Source organism: Canis lupus, chromosome 14 (genome assembly GCF_003254725.2).
Source record: "Canis lupus dingo isolate Sandy chromosome 14, ASM325472v2, whole genome shotgun sequence".
Lineage (NCBI taxonomy): Eukaryota > Metazoa > Chordata > Mammalia > Carnivora > Canidae > Canis > Canis lupus.
Genome location: NC_064256.1, coordinates 39421863 through 39442025, shown reverse-complemented (window position 1 = coordinate 39442025; position 20163 = coordinate 39421863). Strand labels below are relative to the sequence as shown.

The following is a 20163-nucleotide window of genomic DNA, read 5'->3' as shown; positions in this document are numbered from 1 at the left end:
CCTTTGCCCATATTTCTATCAGATTTTCTTTTTTCTATTGATTTCCAAGACTCTATGCCTGTTACCTGTCTTGCAAGTATTGGCTTTACTAACTTGTCATCTGCCTTTCAACTTTGTTTATGACATCTTTTTTCTTACAGAAGTATAATGTTTCATAACATTAAATCAATATTTTCCTTTATGGTTTCTGAGTTTTATTAAAGTCGTCAAACTCCAATAAATAACTCCAAAGTTATTTTTAAAAACCATCCTAGGGGCAGCCCTGGTGGCTCAGCAGTTTAGCACCACCTTCAGCCCAGGGCATGATCCTGGAGACCCGGGATCGAGTCCCATGGAGCCTGCTTCTCCCTCTGCCTGTGGCTCTGCCTCTCTCTCTCTCTCTCTCTCTCTCTCTCATGAATAAATAAATAAAATATTTTTAAAAACCCATCTCATCTACGTATGTATTTTAATGTCTGTAATTCGGTTTTGACATTTAACCTTTAAATGGAATTCCTGTATTTTTATGAATGGGGTAAGGCAACCGTCTCAACAGACTTAACCATAGTCATTTCTGACATACCTTCAATTCCTGTCTTCACAACACAACCATTTCTGGACTCCCCATCCCTGGTCCCGTAGGCTACATTTTGAAATCTGGGTGAACAATTCATTTCAGAATGTACTGCCTCCCAGGACAAAGCTACTTTTCCAGGTAAACTTCATCAGTCTGTAAAAATTAAAGTTAAAGGGTTGGCTTAAACTAATAAAGATCTCAAGACCTTTCAGTCTTGCTTAGTCATTGGAGCATCAGCCTTGGGCCAGAGGATGGCCTTACTTCCTAGTGACTCACATGCTACACAGAAATCTCAGACTTCATGGAATTTTGAATTTACAAACCTCGCAAGAAAAATGCTCTGACACTACAATTTGGCCCAGAGGCCCACACAGCCTCTTTGTGACTCAACTGATGTGTGTTCTGAACCTTGCCCCATTTTCTCCCCAGTTTTTATGCTCCCGGCTCATACCTTTCAGAGCTGCTGATGCCCTTCCTGAGTCACAGTAAAGTGGTTCAGCTAATAAAGTGACATGCCAAAGGATGTTGTATTTTGAGAGGCACTTCCAGAAAGATGTGCTGGCCTCACATACTGCGGCAACCCAGCAGGAGAGGAGGGAGTCTTTTGGCATCTCATAATTTCTTCACCTGGCACCACTTACTTATTCCAAAGGGAAACAAGTGAGTGTGAGGGGTAGAAGAGCCCAGCAGACCTGGGTTTTAGCCCCCTTTCCATTTCTAATTAGCTGTGTAGTTCAGATTAAGTTACTCTGCCTCTACAAAGGGCCTTTGCTGCCTCATTCATAAAATGAGATTATTGGAATAGAATGATCATTTCTAACCTTGCTTTCCACCACAGGTGACCCTTTAAGAATCGGAAGCAAGCTGTGCACTCAGAATAATGCCCCTTTGCACTTGAGTATAAAATCAGACATTTTCAGGGGACTCATAGATCCCCTAAAGCCTGTATCTGTATTCCTAGGCTCAAGATCACGGAGACCTACCACAAGCTGTTAAAAATAACAGAGAATACAACAAATATATACAGAATCACAAAACTTGAAGTGAAGTTGAATCATTTGCAAAACTGGGAGCATCTCCTCTGCAGATACTGGGAGGAGGGAGGAGTTAGTTAGGGAAAAATAAATCAAAGTGCCATTAAGACTTGCCCTTGGGGAGCCTGGGTGGCTCAGTGGTTGAGCATATGCCTTTGGCTCAGGGCATGATCCCTGGGGTCCTTGGATCCAGTCCCGCATCGGGCTCCCTGCAGGGAACCTGCCTCTCCCTCTGCCTATGTCTTTGCCTCTCTTTCTGTGTCTCTCATGAATAAATAAAATCTTAAAAAAAAAAAAAAAAAAAAAAAAGACTTGCTTTGATTGAAGCCTGACTCAGCCTTTTCACATACATTTACAGGGGACTAGTTGAGAGCACCCATTCCAGAACCAGGCTGCCCAGTTCAAATCTTGGCCCCATCACTAACTAGTTGTCTGCCCTGGACTCTGTGCCACAGTTTCTTCATCTGTAATAAAAAAAAAAAAAAGAAAGAAAGAAAAAAGGAGGGTGAGGGGTAGAGGTTGTACCAATCTCAAGGACTGTTAATAATATACATAGGGTATTGAAACAGGGCCTGGCCTATAGTGAGCCCTAAGTAACTATCAGCTATTACAGAAAGGTGGCACACATTTGCTGAGTGGTTAAAACTGTGAGCTGTGAAGTTTAGGGAAGTCTTAAATATCTTGATGCCTTAGTTTCCCCCAAATGTAAATAGGATCTGCTTCATAAGCTTTTTGTGGGGATTAATGAGGCTGTCACATAAAAACTCTCACCATGCCTACCATGTAGTAAATGCTCAATAAATGTCAGCTATTGCTATTAACAATTCTGGGAGGGAAAGGTGATCATTACCTGTTTTTAAATTTCCGGATAAAGGCTAAGTTAGACAGTGTGCCCTGCCGATATAGTACCTCAGCTAGCAAATGACTGTGTCAAGACTTCAACTCTGATGAGTCTGAAACCACAATTCGTAAGCACAAACCTGTACTATCTCTTATTTGAACAGGGCTAAGAGAGCATAAATGCTGATTCATACTTACTACTTACCAAGAGAAAGAACAGAGGTGGGCGGTAACAGTCTAAAATTAGGGTATCCTCCACAGAGGTCAACCCTGACTTTGACAAAAAGCCCTTCTTGCCACTCTCCAAAATGAAAGACTACAGAGGCTGGACCCCAGTCTCAGCCAGTTCTAAGCTTTTCGCAAGTGGTTGTTAAACCACAGCAATGACACCAAAAGAGGAAAAAAGAAGCCATTTCCTACAATAGCTTCACTAACAAAGTGAACCTTTTTAAAACGAAAATAGAGATCCTAAGGCTGAAAAAAAGATATCAAGACTGCTCTGAAGCCACGTGAAAACTGCCATCTAGAACACAAACGTCAGTCTTGCACTAATACATTTTTATTTAGCAGAGAATGACAGTTTATATCTACTTTGGGGACATCAAGCTCCAGGAGGCCTTCCCCTAAGTAGAAGAAGAGGAAGTTCTCCCCACAGCCAAGAGTGGCCCGGAGAAAAGTGCAGTGCGAAGCAAGGACCCCTGGTGAGGGGCCGCCTCACCTGAGCAGGTGGGTAGGTCCCCAGGCTTCCCACACCAATTTCCTCACCCGGGAGCCGGGATGGTCGGCACTGGGACCTTGTGAAATGGGCGGCAGAAGAAACAGGATGATCAGCTCAATAGAAGTCGGTGCTCATCACGTTGCTTCCCTTCTTCATACACTGACTTCTAAAGGGGATTTCATTTTTGGACCTTTATCCAGAGCATCCCCAGTGGTCCGTCTTACGTCTACCGCTGCTCGGAACAAAAGAGGCCCGAGGAAGAGGCAGCCCTGGAAGCGACTGGCACAAGGGCAGGCGCCCTCCCCTCCCGTGCCCAGCGCCTCCCTCCCGCGGCTCCCGCTGGCTCTCCCCGGCCTCCCCCCGACCCCTGCCGGGCGCAGCAGCCCCGGGGGAGGCCAGCGAGCTCTGCACTCCGACCCGCCCCTGCCCGAGCCCGCGCCCCCACCCCCGCGCCCCACCCCAGGGTGGCAGTCAGATGCCCCCTGCAATCTAGGCCTGTCTCTGCTTCCATCTGGGCTGAAAGTCTCCCCCCACCCCTCCCCGGGCCTTAGTTTCCCCGTCCTTAAAACGGAAGATTTGAAGGAGGTCACGTGAAAGCCTCGATCCTGCTCCAAATGTCCAATTCCATCCTTCTTACAAGTAAACGTGTCTTGCAAGGAGCAGACGCCCTTCCCTTCGGGCGGGACGGGTTGCCCCGCGGGCCGGTGCCCACTGCCCACAATAACCCGCGTAACCTCACACAAGTACGACGCATCAGAACTGAAAAACAGGCTGTTGCTTTCCCGCGGCACCAAAGCTGCTCATCATCACCATCATCACCACCATCATCACCATCACCACCATCACCATCATCACCAGTCAACGTGGGTTTTCGGTCGGGCCTCTTCCCTCAATCCCGCAATCCCAAACCCCCGCCTACCCTTCCCGATTTCTAAACTCAGAGCCACCCCTTTGGTGGGTTTTAAACAAGAAAAAAACAAACCCACCCCACCCGGCCTGGTGTAAGGTGTCCGAGCACTTTTTCTGGCACCCCGGCTCCCGCCTCCGCCCTCCCTCTCCCCGGGGTCCCTGGACGCTCCGGAGCGGTAACGCTCCAAGCCCCCGCCGGCCGGCGACCGAGCCGACCACGTCTTCCTCCCCCCACATCCCTGCCGGGAAGGCGGCAGCTCCCGCTGCGATCCCGGGCGCCCCAAGCTCTTCCCAGCCCGCAGGCAGCGGCTCCGGGGGGGGTGTGATGGGGGCGCAGCGGGCCCCCCTGGAGAGACGAGCGCGGCGGGCTCGCCGCGGTGCCCACCCCGCAGGGCTCCTGCCACTTACGGCTCCTCCGCGCAGGGCCGAGCCGGCGGACTCTGCTGACTCAAAGGCGCGGCGGCGGCGGCCACGAGCGCCCAGGAGCGCCCCCGAGCGCAGCCCCGCGCGCCCCGCGCACGTAGCGGCCCCGCGCCCGCGCTCGGCGCCCGCAGACCTCGTGGGGCCGCCCGGCCGCCCGCTTCCGCCGCCCCGGCCGCCGCCGCACCGCCCCGCGCAGCGCAGGTGCAGCCCCGCGCCGCCCGCGAGCCCCGCCCTCCCGCCGCCGAAGGCCCGCAGGGGCTGCCGCGAGCGCGGCGGCCGCCGGGGGGCGCCCCGGAGCCCGGATTCCGCGCCCCCTCCGCGCGTCCCCCAAAGCCCGCGAGGGAGCGGCATCCTCCCGCATCGCCGCCTGCCAGCCGCCGGGAGCCTCCTAACCCCGCCCCCTTAGTGACCCGGGGGCCTGATGCCCGGGGAGAGAGACGGGTGGATAGATCTGGGACCAACTAGAAAGGTGCAACCTAGGCGGTGGCCCCTATGGGGGTGTTCGCTGTAAAATTCTTTCAGCTTTGCTGTATGTTTGAAATTTTTCGTTAATAAAACTTCTAGGGGGCAAGAAATGAGATGTGCCAAAGGGGCCCGAATCAGGAAACCATCTCCCAAATGGCACCCTGGGCTGAGTGTGGCCCACCTGTTCGCTTGGGAAACCCCCAGAATCGCTTAAACAGCACCTGGATGACCACGGGCCAGAATGCTAACGTAGCTTCATACATCATTTTTACAAGCACGAATTTTCCCGAGCGACACAGCCGGCTGCAGATTATCATTCAGGGCCATTTCAGGCCCAATAGAAAAATGTGCGTATCTGTCCTCCACACCTAAACTGACTCGGCATAACAAAACTTCTAAATCTACAATGTTAGCGTATTAACGTCCTGGATCCTGAACATGCATGCACTGGTGTTGACAAAATTTAACAGAGTAAATTTTAAAGATTTTCTTGGCTTTATTCACCGATTCACAAATCGGGCTGCATCCCAACTAGCAGCTAGAAAGGAGCTCTGAGGAGCTATACCCTATGAAAGATTTTGTAGGCAGAAGGGAGCAGGACAAGTTATGGGAACAAAAAGCAGGTTGGTTGTGCACGGGTTATTTCCCTTTAGGGCTTAGCAGGGGCCTCTCAAGCAGAGTCCCTAGCCGGTGCTAACCAGATTATTCCTGATTGACTGGTTTAAGATTACATTTCTGGGAGACAGCAGAACTGTAAGGAGGTCTCAGTTTGGTGGTGTGGGGCTTACCATAACTGACTCCATCTGGGGCCTGTGTCTTGTTTTTAACATCGCTATTTAACTTCTAAAAATCGCACACAAGTCATAATACACAGTGAGTGTAAACATGATCGCTTTTGAAAATCAAATTAAAGTGTATGTTTCAAATTCTTGTTCCTCTGCCCCACAAAAGCATTGACTGGAAAACAAAATGCAGTGTATGTCTAAGATCCCAAGAGATTCTGGAAAATTAAAAACTTTCTGAATATTATCATTTCCAAAGCACAACTTTACAACCGTAGACAGAGTAGCAAAAAAATCTTTGGGGAGTCTATAGGAGGTCATTTAAATATCTGTTAGAATTATGACCCTCAATGGGAGAAAGAAAATTATCATATGGTTTCACCCATATGTGGAATATAAGAAATAGTGAAAGGGATCATAAGGGAAGGAGGAGAAACTGAGTGGGGGAAAATTAGAGATGAAGATAAACCATGGGAGACTCTTGACTCTGGGAAACAAAAGGAGGGTTGCTGGAGGGGAGGTGGGAATGGGGTAACTGGGTGACCGGCATTAAGGAGAGCCAGTGTTGTGATTAACACTGGCTGTTATACTATATGTTGGCACATTAAATTTTAAGTAAGTAAATAAATACTTAAAAAAAAAAGAATTATGACCCTAACAGAACAGAAGAAAACAAAAAGAATTCAGAATAGAATGAAGCAATAATGGAGTATTTTAATCCATTCCATGGGTGTAGCAGCTGGATGGTATTACTGGTGTTACTGGCTTAAAATTATAATGTGCAACCTGAATCCAGAGGATGGAGCTAAGTGACTACCACCTTTTTAGGTTCTGACTTTGTTGGGACGCCTGGGTAGCTCAGCCGTTTAGCACCTGCCTTCTGCCCAGGGTGTGATCCTGGAATCCTGGGATCAAGTCCTGCATCGGGCTCCCTGCATGGAACATGCTTCTCCCTCTGCTTGTGTCTCTGCCTCTCTCTCTCTCTGTCTCTCATGAATAAATAAATAAAATCTTAAAAAAAAAAAAGGTAAAATACTTCAAAAAAATTTGTATTTAATAATCCAAGTAAAATTCTTGGAACTCTTCTGGGTACATAATAAGTACTTAATATATTTATTACTATGACACTATTATGATTTTATTACAATTGTTATTATAATTTGATCCTTTCTCTAATCCCTTCCATCTCCAAGCTGCCCTTAGTAGACATATTAAGGAAAGCCACCTCCAGTACCCTGCCTCTAGCTCAAAAGTCAGTAAGAAGACACTGAATTCTTCCTCCAACCCCTGGGCAAATTACAAAATCCACAGACAGTAAAAATGGAAGTTGCCTGGACTCAGTGTTCAGAAATTTTAATTAACTGATACTATACATAAACATTAAAAACTCTTTATCTTTAAATTGGCATGAACGGTCCTGCCTGCCTTCTTGAAAAACATTGTCACGGTAGATATAATGTGCAGAAAACAGTTTTTATCATTCATCAAACAATAAGGGATGTGAGCAAAAAGAGTAAACAAATTGCAAATCACTTGGATTTTTATTTCTGATCTTACAATCATAATCTTTTTGGAATAGTATAAAGACAGATTAACATGAATAAAAATAACGACTCTGACCATTAATCTAACATGTTTTTTCCAAATACCTGTCTTATGCACCCCTGCCAAACAATGACTAAAGAAAACTTTTGAGCCTGATTACCTATTTGTAAGATAAAGGGGTTTAGACTTCTCACCCATCAACCCATCCACTCCATCTTCCTTATTTTTGTTAGAGAACTACCTTTCTCTCAGTTAAAGGCCTCAATTCTACCAACATCGGCACTGCCTTTGACCTGCTCCCTTCCCCGATCCACACAGACCCAAGTCCCATGCATTTCACTGTGGTCAGATCTTGCTGCTTCCTCACCTTCTGCTCTCCATTCTCCTATCCAGCTCTACTCTCTCAGAATCCTACAACATCTTCTTTACTATGGTCCATGTTAGTGGTTCTCAAATGTTTTTAGCAAGAGATCCTTTTTAAAATAGAGCCCCCTTGGGGCACCTGAGTGGCTCAGTGGTTTTAAGCATCTGCCTTTGGCTTAAGTCATGATCCCAGGGTCCTGAGATGGAGCCCCACATTGGGATCCCCGCTCAGTGGGGAGACTGGTTCTCCCTCTGGCTCTCCCGCTCCCCCACCTCATGCTCTCTCTGTCCCTCACTCTCTTTCAAATAAATAAAATCTTTTTTTAATCTTAAAAATAAAATAAAAATGAACCCCCTTTATAAAACCAGTATAAACAATATTGCATTACTATACATTTATTTGAAAATTTTGATTTTGTAACATTTGTATATCACAAAGAAATCCAAGACCACCGGAAGCTGCTTTGTTGAACACCAGCATTTGAAATCAGGGACTTGTGAATGATTTTTGGAATGTCCTATCAGGATCAACATCCAATTTATTTCTGTATTTGATGACTCAATATTGAAAATATCCTAATCTACTTAGAGAGCTGTTTAGTCAGTTTGTAAACAATTTAAGATTTTCTTCAATCTAAACTATTTAGAAGTTTGAACGAGGGCTAATCGAAATTTTTGTTTCAAAGATGAAGCACTAAGAATATAGAACACATCCTCGTGTTTTATTGTGAATAGAAAACACAGGTCAGGGGGCGCCTGGCTGGCTGGGTCAGAAGAGCATGTTACTCTTGATCTCTAGGTTGTGAGTTCAAGCCCCACACTGGGTATAGAGATTACTAAAAATAAATAAATAAACTTTAAGAAAAGAAAAGAAAATGCAGGTCAGAAGACCAGTATTTACAGTAGGTACTAACACGTATATAATGGGAATTATCACCATACCACATGCTATGTGGTCACTTGTCTTTACACAACCGTATAAAAATAAACTCTCCCATGTTTCTCCTTTACTCTCACGTGACTACCACATCCACAGCACTTCTGACACCAGATGTGTGGGTTTTCCAAGCAATTCTGCAACACCAGATGGGTGTCCTACAATTCAATTCAGCCCTGACACTATTTCCACGGAGTGTCAGATGCCATAGGTTAAGTGTTCAGTCCCTTGAGAGACTGCCTGCACTTCAGGTGCCAAGTGCAAGTTCCAAGTTGTCACCTGTACAGATGGTTCCTGACTAATGATGGTTCAATTTAGGATTTTTAGACTTAACGGTGGTGCAAAAGTGATATATCTTCACCAGAAGAAACTGTACTTCAGATTTTGAATTTTTATCTTCTCCCAGGCTAGTGGTATGTGGTATGATCTTCTCTTGCAACACCAGTCCCTTTCCCCTTCCTAAAGGATAGGAAATAGAGTGGAAAGTTCCAAGCTTCTAACCATGGTCTGGTCTTTCTGGTGATCAGCCTCCATCTTGAAGCTATCCATGAACCCACCCAGAGTTGCCTCATTAAAACAAAAGGCACTCCAAAGGATCTTGGAAATTCCAAGGGATTTAGGAGCTCTGTGTCATGACCCAGGGTCGAAACCAAATATTAGAACAGATTTCCAAATGTTCTTATCACTTAGGAAATTACAAAGATCTTAGGAATCCTATGCCAGAAAGCTGAGGCAGAGATGTGTGTATGTGTGTGTGTGTGTGTAAATTTTTTTTGTATTATTTCACAACCAACAGAAGCACACACCAAGCAGAGCGGTGGGTACCTTGCCTCGTACTCCACAGGCCCCACCCATGGATGCATGCTGCAGTGATGGTCTGTCATCCTGCTCTATCAAAATAGCTAACAGTTTCATTCCCTAAAAACGAAAGAACCAAAAAAAAAAAAAAAAAAGCTTTGTATTATTAAGAACTCCATTTTGCTTTTTATTTATTTATTTTTTTTAATTTTTATTTATTTATGATAGTCACACAGAGAGAGAGAGAGAGGCAGAGACACAGGCAGAGGGAGAAGCAGGCTCCATGCACCGGGAGCCCGACGTGGGATTCGATCCAGGGTCTCCCGGATCGCGCCCTGGGCCAAAGGCAGGCGCCAAACCGCTGCGCCACCCAGGGATCCCTATTTATTTATTTTTAAAGATTTTATTTATTTACTTAGAGGGAGCAAGCAAGAAAAAGAGAGCACAAGCGGTGAGGAGGAGCAGAGGGAGAGGGAGAAGCAGACTCCCTGCTGAACAGGGAGCCTGTTGTGGGGTTCGATCCCAGAACCCTGAGATCATGACCCCAGCCCAAGGCAGATGCTTAACTGACTGAGCCACCCAGACGCCCCAAGAACTCCATTTTAAAACCATTGGTTTTACTAACAGAGTTTATTATTACAAACTAAAAATAATAAATAGGTTGGCTAAAACTGACCAAAAGTGAACAACAAAACTTAGGGTGACAGGGCATATCTTTATCATGAATCCAGTCCCAAAACATCTAATTTCCTGGCCTTTGATACAAATTGTCACATGGTATAATTAGCACCAACAGTCAACCAAAGAGCAAGAGGACAATGGAGAAGCCCCCCTCTTGGATGGAGGAGCTAGTAGAGGTTCCTGCTCTGCAAAACGGGTAGCCTCTACTTTATCCACGTGGTACTAGTTCTAGATTATGGGTGCATTACAGCCAATCGCCATGTGGAGGTAGTAGAGTGCAGTGGTTCCAGAGCCAAAAGCTCTGCTTTTATCCCGAAGCTTTTACTCAGCAGCCATGTGACCTGGCAAATCACTTTGTCTCTCCAAGTCTCAATCTTCTTATCTATATATAAAGTAGTATCTACCCAAGGGTTGAAATTAAAAGTACTTAGCCTGGCACTGCAACAGAGTAAAATGGAGCTTCATAAGCATTACTTACATATTTTTGCTTTTTTTTTTTAAGATTTTATTTCTTTATTCATGAGAGACATAGAGAGAGAGGCAGAGACCTAGACAGAGAGAGAAGCAGGCTCCTCATAGGGAGCCCGTTGTGGGACTCAATCCCCTCAATCCCTGGACCCTGGGGTCACGCCCTGAGCCAAAGGCAGATGCTCAACTACTGAGCCACTCAGGCGTCCCCATGTTATTGCTTCTAATGCACACCTCAACTTTCCTGAATAACTGGTTGCCTAATATCTAAATCTCATTGTGATAACTCTTGCAGAAGAGGATACTCTTATATTCATGTATACAGTTTTCTGTAAAGGGATATACACGCACTTACATTTTAAAAAATAACCAGTCAAAAATAAATAGATAAATAAATAACCAGTCAGTGTATATGTATAAAATACCTCTGGAAGGATACACTTTGGTGAGGAGAAGTAGGGAGTTGATGGGAGGAGCAAAGGTGGGAGGAAGATTACTTCTCCCTCTATAGTCTTCTGAACCTTTTAAATATTAAAGAGCACATTCAAAAACATGTAGACAAAGTAAGAGGCAAGCTCTAAAGGCATGAACAGAAAATTCCACAAAAGTAGCAAAAGCTGATAAACCATAAAAGGAGAATCCATTTTTCAACACTCAGCTTAGTTTAAAAATTATAATTGAGGGTATCACATGTTGACCATAGATATTCTCATGCTCTACTTATGAGAGTGTAAATTGGAAAAACAGTTCTGGAGAGTGATTTGGCAGTGTCCTATCAAGTTGTACATACCCTGTAGGCCAGCGGTACCGCTTCTCGGCATCTCTTCTACAGAAACCCTTATGCACGTGATTGAGAATATGTACGTACAAGGATGGGAATCGCAGCATTGTTGGTAACAGTAAAAGACTGGAAGCACATTCGATGTCCACCAATCAGGGAATGTTTAAATAATCTACGGTACATGCACAGCAATGTCTGTATGCATTGACATCGAAAGATCTTTAAGACATATTACGTGAAAAAAGAAAAGTGGAAAATAGTATATAGTATGCTACTATTTACATAAAAGAAGTTGTAAGTTTATAAAACTTGTTTGGTTGGTGTGTGTGTGTGTGTGTGTGTGAATAGTTGGTCTAGGAGAGCTTTAAACATTTATAGAAGTTTTCCTCTGGGGAAAACAATGACCCAACCCTACTGCAAGCCCTTTGTGAGGATTTCTTAAGAGCTCTCTTTCATCGAGACACTTTACTGCCATCTGCGGCCAAACTATCATTTAAAATATGTGAAAACTTACTACCCTGTGAAGTGTGCCCCCTAGAGTTGCTCAAAGGTACAACCTGCATAGTCCTGCTCTGTGGCCCTAGAGGACAAGCCCTTTATGGGGAACAATGGAACCTTTTTGCAGTGAGACTGAGATCAGGTTTAAACCTGAGTTCTATAGAAAATAAGTTAACAGTTAACCTGGCCACATGGATAAACATCAGGTAGTTTTCAATGTGTTAGTATTTAGCATGTAACACATTTCAGCCTGAAGGCAAAGTGTCAATGCAGTGAGGTCTGCAGGTGATATCATTGCCGACATCCGACATCTGAGACCTACTGCTTGGGGCACCTGGGGGGCTCAGTCAGTTAAGTGTCTGCCTTCAGCTCAGGCCACAATCCCAGGGTCCTGGGATAGAGCTCACACATCGGGCTCCCTGCTCAGAGGGGAGTCTGTTTCTCCCTCATCTTCTGACTCTCCCCCTTGCTTGCTCACTCTCTCCCTCTCTCTCTCAAATAAATAAATAAATAAATAAATAAATAAATAAATAAATAAATAAATAAAATCTTTAAAAGAGAGAGAGAGACTTACTGCTTCTAAGTGCAGGAAGAATTTGAGCAGCAGCAACCTTGGGTAGCAGACAAGATAAATTAATAACCTCTCAAATCTGTCCCTTTAGTTGATAGGAGCACAATAAATCCTGCATAACAAAGTATCACTTCTCAGTAGCACCAGGTATCATTTTCTTGCTTCTCTTTGTGTTTCAGACCATGTTTTGGAGGCCCCGGGAAGGAGCAGTATTTGCAGCAATTGCTCATGGCAGCTTAGATGTTTTTGCAGTATTAAGCAATTTGAATTGCTATTAAATTTCTATGTGGGTTTAGATATACCAGAGAAAAATGTGATACTGATTATTTATAGTGGCAATTAAATTGGCATTGAACACTGAAATTGTGAAGAATTTTGTTTGTATGAAAATATTAAATATTTCATTAATTTTCAAAAAAATCAAAAAGTGTCCCTTTACTTAAATAATTTAATAAATCTTATGTTTAATATATACACTTTATTTTTGCTTTTTTCATTTCTTTCCCTTTTTTTCAGCTTTTTTGGTTTTTCATGTGTGTTTTTTGCTTTTGGGTTTTGGGGGCTTTTTGTTTTTTGGTTTTTTCCCCATGATTTTGTGGAGCAGAAATTCAAGTAGGACTCAGCTAGGTGGTTCTTCTTCTATGTGTGTTGTCTGGGACCATTCACTTGGTTGTATTTGGCTAGTGACCTGGCTGGCCTCTCTGATGTACAGATCTCAAGTCACTGACCTCTCTAGGTTAGTTCCCTTTCTTCCCATCTTGGATGCTCTCTGTTGCCAACAGTACATGTGGGACAGGGAGTCTCCTTGGACTCATTTCCAGGAGAAACCATGTAGTCTCCCAGAGAGAAGTTGTCCTTGTTGTGCGAATGCCAGGGCTTAAGGCAGTCAGTGAGCATCTCTGCAGCCAGGACCCATCTGCCCATCACAGGGAGCTCAGCTTCACAACCTGTGGTGGGAATCTCTGGCCACTCCTGCCACTGACTCCACCAGCCTCTCGAGGTCTATTTTTTTGCTTTTTAACAGGTGATAGTGAATGTTTTAGAAGAAAAAGAACTTTTGGAAAACAGCCGAAACTTTCCGTTCTAATTTTGGTCATTTTGACTATAATTACATTTGTTTGTTTGTTTGTTTGTTGCTGTTTTGCTTTCTTTTTCTTTTTATTCTTTTTTATTTATTTTTTGACCACAATTACAATATATGTTTAATTCTTTAGATTGTTGCTGTCAATAGAAGACAAATTATGTCAAAAATCTTCATTATAGTAGTAAAATTAATGATTTAGTTGAAATAAAGTTAAGAAAAATAACCTTATGGGATAAATATGCAAAAATTTATGAATTGTGTTTATTTTATCCTTCATATAAACATCACCAGTCCATCAACAGAACCCCAGACATGCCCAATAACAATTAAATTTAGTCATCTTGGACATTTTACCAAATATCAATCACATAAAAACATGATTATGAACATATTTTTCAAGTTTGACATTATAAAAGTAGATCTGTTGAGGTAGAAGAATTATATTTCATGTAACAGTTTGTCAGCTTAATTTATAACTTACAAATATTTAGACATATGTATATATCCATTATATGCTTGGCCTGGGCCCCATAAATGTTGGGGGCACATTTATAAAATATATATATATTTACATTATATATATATGTAATGTATAATAAAATTAACATCACACCACACAGAAATATTTCAAGATGCATCATAGGCCTAAATGTGAAAGGTAAAACTACTAAGCTTCTAGTTGAACATTTAGGATACTATTTTTTGGACTTAAAACAGGACATAACAAGCATTAATCATCAAGAACAATTTGATAAATTGGACTTCCTTAAAATTAAGAAATTCTATTCATCAAAGGATACCACTAAAAGAGTGGAAAAATTAACCAGAGTAGAAGCTATTTGAATATATGAAATCTGACAAAGGACTTGTATCCAAGAGTATATAAATAACCCCTTAAAATCATTTTTTTAAAAGCCAGACTGCCCAATAGAAAAATGGGCAAAGTCTTGAACTTCCCAGAAGATAGTCAAATAAACAATGAACATATATACATATAATGTGGTGTTCAGCCTCACAAATTTTCAGAGGAATATACCCTAAAAGTACCAACTAGAATGAGACTAACAATACTAAATTTTCCTGAGGATGAAAAGCAGCTACAACTCTCATGATCCATTTTGGAAAATCCTTTGGTATAACGTAGTAAAACCGAACATACACATACCATATGGCCTAGTAAATGCACTCCTGATACATTGCCCAACATAAATGCACATATGTGTTCACTACATATGTATAGGAACATTCATAGCAACACTATTTATAATATCCCCAAACTGTCAACAGCCAAATGATCATCCACATCAGGAGAGGTAAATGGCAATGTAGCCATACAATACTGAGAGCAAATGCACTCTTGCTATGCCCAACAGCATGGATGACTCTTACAGCATAATGTTCTGTGAAAGAAGCCAAATACAAAAGAGTGTATAAAAATCAGTCAGAAGTCATCTACAACATTATTAGTCATAGCATTGGGAAGCTGTGACTGGAAGGAACATAATATTCTATTTCTTGATCTGGCTAGTGTTGACACAGGTGCATATGCAGAATGGACATATACAGGGAGACAAAGGGTCTAATATGATTCTCCTTGCCCATCTCAAGGTTTAGTGCCTGCCCAGCCAAGAGACTGTTTTATATAATCTCCCTCCTCTTGATACTCCTTATAAAGTTTCTTCCTAGGATTCCCTCTAGGGAGTAGGAGACAGCTGGCTCCTAGTGAAGCAGTTTGGTAATTCCCCAGGATTGGGTCCCCGGAGAGGATCACACGCCAAACAGGGCTCCACTGTGTGAGATGTCTCTCCCTTACATCCTATCAAAACCCAGAAACACCACTGAAGTTGAGTCTGTGGTTTTGCTGAGCCTGACAGGGGTCCCGGATTCCCTTTCATGAGAGTCTGTTTGCATTACTTCCGTGTTTGGCAATTTTCTTTTCACCGCCTCTCAGGTGTGCTGATAAGCATCATTAGAAGATACAGATAGAGCTTCAAGAATCTTGCTACTCAGCGTTTACATAAGCATGAATTGCAACAATAAGAACTTGAGCAATAGGACTTCTGTGATCTTCATTTACCACAGGTAGAATTTTCCCTAGGCTAACATAGCCTGGCATTACAGCCCTGTGCAGCATGCTAGAGCCAATAATGCATGATTTTATTTGGTTGAATCCATCAAAGTGGAACAAATGACTTTTGTGAGCAAATGTTCTGCAATCCCAACCAGATGTGACTATTGCATTAATTCCTGCACAGTGATACATTTTTTTTCTCATTTAATATACCCTCTATGCAACTTCCTGGATGCTGCCCAGCCAGCCTGCCCTCCTGACCGGGGGACATAAACGAGAACCTACTACAGATCATGGAGGCATCACTATCATTGTTACTGAAAGCAGAAGCAAGAGCACTATCCTGGGAGCAGATCAAAAAGAAAAGAATGTAGGATGGAGCAAGGCTCAGGGATGGGGTGGGTTAGAGTGTAGTGTATTTTGTGCATATGGCTCAATCCTGTTTTAAAAAGAAAGCTCAACTTTAATGGCTTGCCATTTTGTCTGCATGAAAGTATGTTATGTCAAAACATCAACATCCGCTTCAACTAGTTTGCATCGAGATAAATATGTCAACAAGGTCATATGCTATATAATAAGAGCCTGATTCTTTTTTTAAAATATATATTCTGATAGCTTTTAAGTCTTACATCTTCCTCTTCCCCTTGCATCCCACATCATGGCAAACTGATAAGAAAGTGTGGTGCTCCCCACTTTGGCACCAGCAGGAAGTTCAAACACACACACATGGAATCCCTACCTGGCCTTACCCCAAACATAATAAAAATACCCTCAAGCCAGTCTCTTTTCCCTGCTCTCTCAAACCATTTTGAGACCTGCTTGGGAGACACCCTATTCTCCCCAGTGAGTAGTAAACCTTTTCATACCCTTTTGGGGTATGTGTACCATAATCAGTCTCAACATCCCAACCAAAGGCTGAGAAAATTACTTTGTACAGATGTGCTACAGATGCCCTAGGGTTCAAAATAACCACTGATGAAAGCCCCCAAATGAGCTCCATCTAATAGTCTAAAGTCTAAAAAATGGTACACCTGTATTAATGCCCAAATCATAACACTTTGAGGTGTCACCTACTCACGAGCAGAGCTTCAGTGTCTCTCTTCCCAAATCTGTCCCCTGATTGTCTCTGGAAGGCCCCAATGGGTCTTTATGTGCAACTGTAAACCTGCCATCCTTAGTGTCCACCTGGAATCACCAATTCTTTCTCTCCTCCAATAATCACGAGCTGCTGTCCACTGGCCACAAGGTCACTTCTCAGAAGTTCCCCCTTCGTCGCTGTGGTGGAGGCAAATTGGAAGAGAAGCTTTGTCTCTTTCTTCTCATGTGAGCATCAGCCCTGACCCAGCCCAGATGTTCTTCCTCATTGCTCTCCACTGCATGAGACAGACTGATCGAATCCATCTGCTGCTATGTCACCGCACAGGAGAAGGCCCTTTCCTCAATACAAGCCAGCCTGGAGGAGCATTTCAGGGACTCAGACATCTTGACAGCTTCTGGATGGTTTCCTGTGAGCTCCTGACCCACACGTGGTTTCCTCTCCATACCCTGGCTGGCACTCTCCCTACTTACAGACTTTTAAGTCTTACACCTTCCTCTTCCCCAGCAGCACCCGGGCTCTGTCTCTATGGCAACAGGCAGGCCTGAAGGAGCACACGCTCCAGCTTCCCTCCAGAGGGCAAAGTTAGGGTGCTCACACGTAAGTTCGCTAAAGAAACGAAGACAATCAGATAAAAAAAAAAATGGGATAAATGAAGGAGCAATTAATCTGAGTAATGACCAAGATGAAGTTAACACAAGTGAAAGACAATATGTAAGGGTGGAAAGAAGCTCGCAATATAACGTCTAGTGAAAAAAAGACAGGTGATAAAATGTACATAAATTATACTTTCATATTTGTTTTCTTAAAGGAGGCACATGTAGGTAGGTCTAACGTGGCAACCGTAACCTTGTTTTTTCTTTTTTTCAAGAAATGACCCACTTCTATATTTTGTCTATGAAAATAAATTAGACTCTAAATTCCACTGCACTGGATCAGTGAGAAAGTCTATTTTAGGCATTAGGTCGCTTAATGCCCTTCCTCACAATCCAAGACCTGCCTCCATGACAGGCTAAAAGGGAACTAGAGGTCTTCCTCAGAGCTAAATACTTAAAGAAGCTTCAACGGGGATCCCTGGGTGGCTCAGAGGTTTAGCACCTGCCTTTGGCCCAGGGCGCGATCCTGGAGTCCTGGGATCGAGTCCCACGTAGGGCTCCCTGCATGGAGCCTGCTTCTCCCTCCTCCTGTGTCTCTGCCTCTCTCTCTCTCTCTCTCTCTGTCTATCATGAATAAATAAATAAAATCTTTAAAAAAAGATAATAAAGAAGCTCAGGTCTTCAAAAGTCTCCACTGGTTCCCACGGAGACGCCCATTGTCTGGACTCTTGTTGTCTTTCAATGTTACCTCTGTGCCATGGGAATTTGATGAAGCTCTCTGGAAAAGGTATTGTATGTGCTTAGGATGTTTTAAAAGAGGCAAATAAATGAAAAATATCCATTAAAAGGAAAAAATTATAAATCCAAAACAGGCAGAAGAAAAGCAGGAATAATTAGGCACACAAAGTTGCCAATTGAAACTCTTGGAAGGGGGATCCCTGGGTGGCTCAGTGGTTTATTTAGCGCCTGCTTTTGGCCCAGGGTGTGATCCTGGAGTCCTGGGATCAAGTCCCACATCGGGCTCCCTGCATGGGGCCTGCTTCTCCTTCTGCCTGTGTCTCTGCTTCTCTCTCTGTGTCTTTCATGAATGAATATAATCTTTTTAAAAAAAATAAAATTAAAAAAAATGAAACTCTTGGAAGGAAAACTGTAGTCAATGAAGTTTGAAACTCAACATACAAGATAAACTCTAGGCTGGACACAGGTGAAGAGAGGATTTCTAAACTGGAAAACATCATTGCATCTTTTGCCCAGGATGCATCCCAGAGACAGTTAAGAGATGTGGATAATAGATCAAAAGACCCCCAAATACATACAAGTTCTGCTCCAGAAGAAGACACTGGATTGGGAATGGTAGTGAGGCAATGTTTAAGGTGATGACAATTGGAAATTACCCAGCATTGTTGGGTAATTCAGATAGATTTTGTACTTTATAATACAAGAAGGAAAAATAAAACTAAGCCTACACTTCAACTTATAAAAATGATACTGCAGAACATCAGGGATAAAAGAAAGTCTATTAAGCTACCAGAGAGAAGATGCAGATTGTAGGAATGATCAGTGAAGATCATAGGCTTCTCTGCAGTGGCCACAGATACTGGAAATGCTTAGGGAAAACAGATGACAACCTAAAATTTTTATTCAGCTAAACTGTCATTCAAGAGTGAGGTCAAACTTTGAGGCACACGAAGACTAAGAGAATTTACTACCCCCAAACAAAAATATCAGGGCTCTTGAGTCAAACCGGCTCTGGTTCACAGCAAGATAGATCAGGTGTTGCTGAGAAAGCGCACTGGTTCTGAAAACAGTTGCCACCAATCAGTGTTCCCATGTGCCAGTCAATCTTGTACACCATCTTCCTTCATCCTTTAACAACCTTGCCTTGCAAGTGGCCAAAGTACATGAGTGTCAAAGAGGGGGAGATGTAGGTATTCCCTGTGATATGTTACTTTCCCTCTGTAATAACTCCTTTGCTTGACATCCTTGGAGAATAAAGCATTACACATTTTCCAGATGAAATGGAATAAGGAAGAGTAAGGGCCCTCTCACCCAGCGGATTGTGGCCAGCATGGTCATCTGCAACAAAGCTCCGCGGTTATTGTAAGGAAGTACAAGTCTTATTACTAAAGCCCACCACCTCATAGGTAGGAGACCCGCAAGACTCAGTCGGACCCCCCTTCCTTTTATTTACTGCAGTTCTCGAGTAAAAGATAACCCAGAAAACAGAAGAGAAGGGAAAGTCAGAAGTAGACACGACAATACCAGAAAGGAGAGAGAAAAACATTTTAAAAACGAGTCAGAAAAGATCCCTAAAATTCCACGGGTCTGAGGTCCACCTTTGCCACCAGACCGTGAGCTTGCTGAGGACAGAAACTGTGCTTGTACACAGTTGGCTTCTGTAGTTCCAGACACAGTGCCTGACACACAAGCAGTAGGTCCTCAATAAATAGTCATTAGGATAAAAGGGCAAGGGGACAGGGAGGAAAAGAGAGAGAAGAAGAAGCAAGCTGAAGAAACACTGAGGAAACCCAAGAAAGCCCCAGTTAGTTGGCTGACCCTAAAGTGTGTTGACTATATAAAATATTTTCTTATTTTCTGTATTCTTGATGCCAGAGAGACGGTTCCTCCTGGGGTTAGCCAAATCCTAGAGATAGCGAATGACTCCCTTGCAAATGTGCCCTTGATATATAAATCAACCAATCCAGAGGCCACACCCTCAACCATCTCCTTTATCAAACTCTCCCATACCAAGTTGTATTCCTCTTGCCTTAAACCACCCCAGTGCCCCTTACTGGACAACTAGAGACCACCCCTATAGCCCAGAGTCCACCCAAATTATTCAGACCATCCAATCCTCAGTGTACCTACCCTTCTTTGCTGGTTCCTTCCTAAGAGGATTCCAATAAAGGTTCAGGGCCATGCTCTTCTCTCTCCCACTCCTGACCAC

At 43.3% G+C, this 20163-nt stretch overlaps 1 protein-coding gene across 5 annotated transcripts in view; it reads right to left on the bottom strand.

Annotated features, from left to right (window-relative positions):
* The window catches only part of SNX10 (sorting nexin 10), a 74285-nt gene extending 69679 nt beyond the window's left edge, over positions 1-4606 (bottom strand). For 2 of the 5 annotated variants that reach the window (XM_025464432.3, XM_035698593.2), the window contains exon 1: positions 4466-4606. The gene's annotated coding sequence lies outside the window, so the exon portion shown is untranslated. Of the gene's footprint in view, positions 1-3148; positions 3207-4465 lie in introns of those variants that run through there. The other 3 variants (XM_025464433.3, XM_025464434.3, XM_035698585.2) reach the window with 3 other exon arrangements.
* Between the last annotated feature and the right edge of the window lie 15557 nt (positions 4607-20163).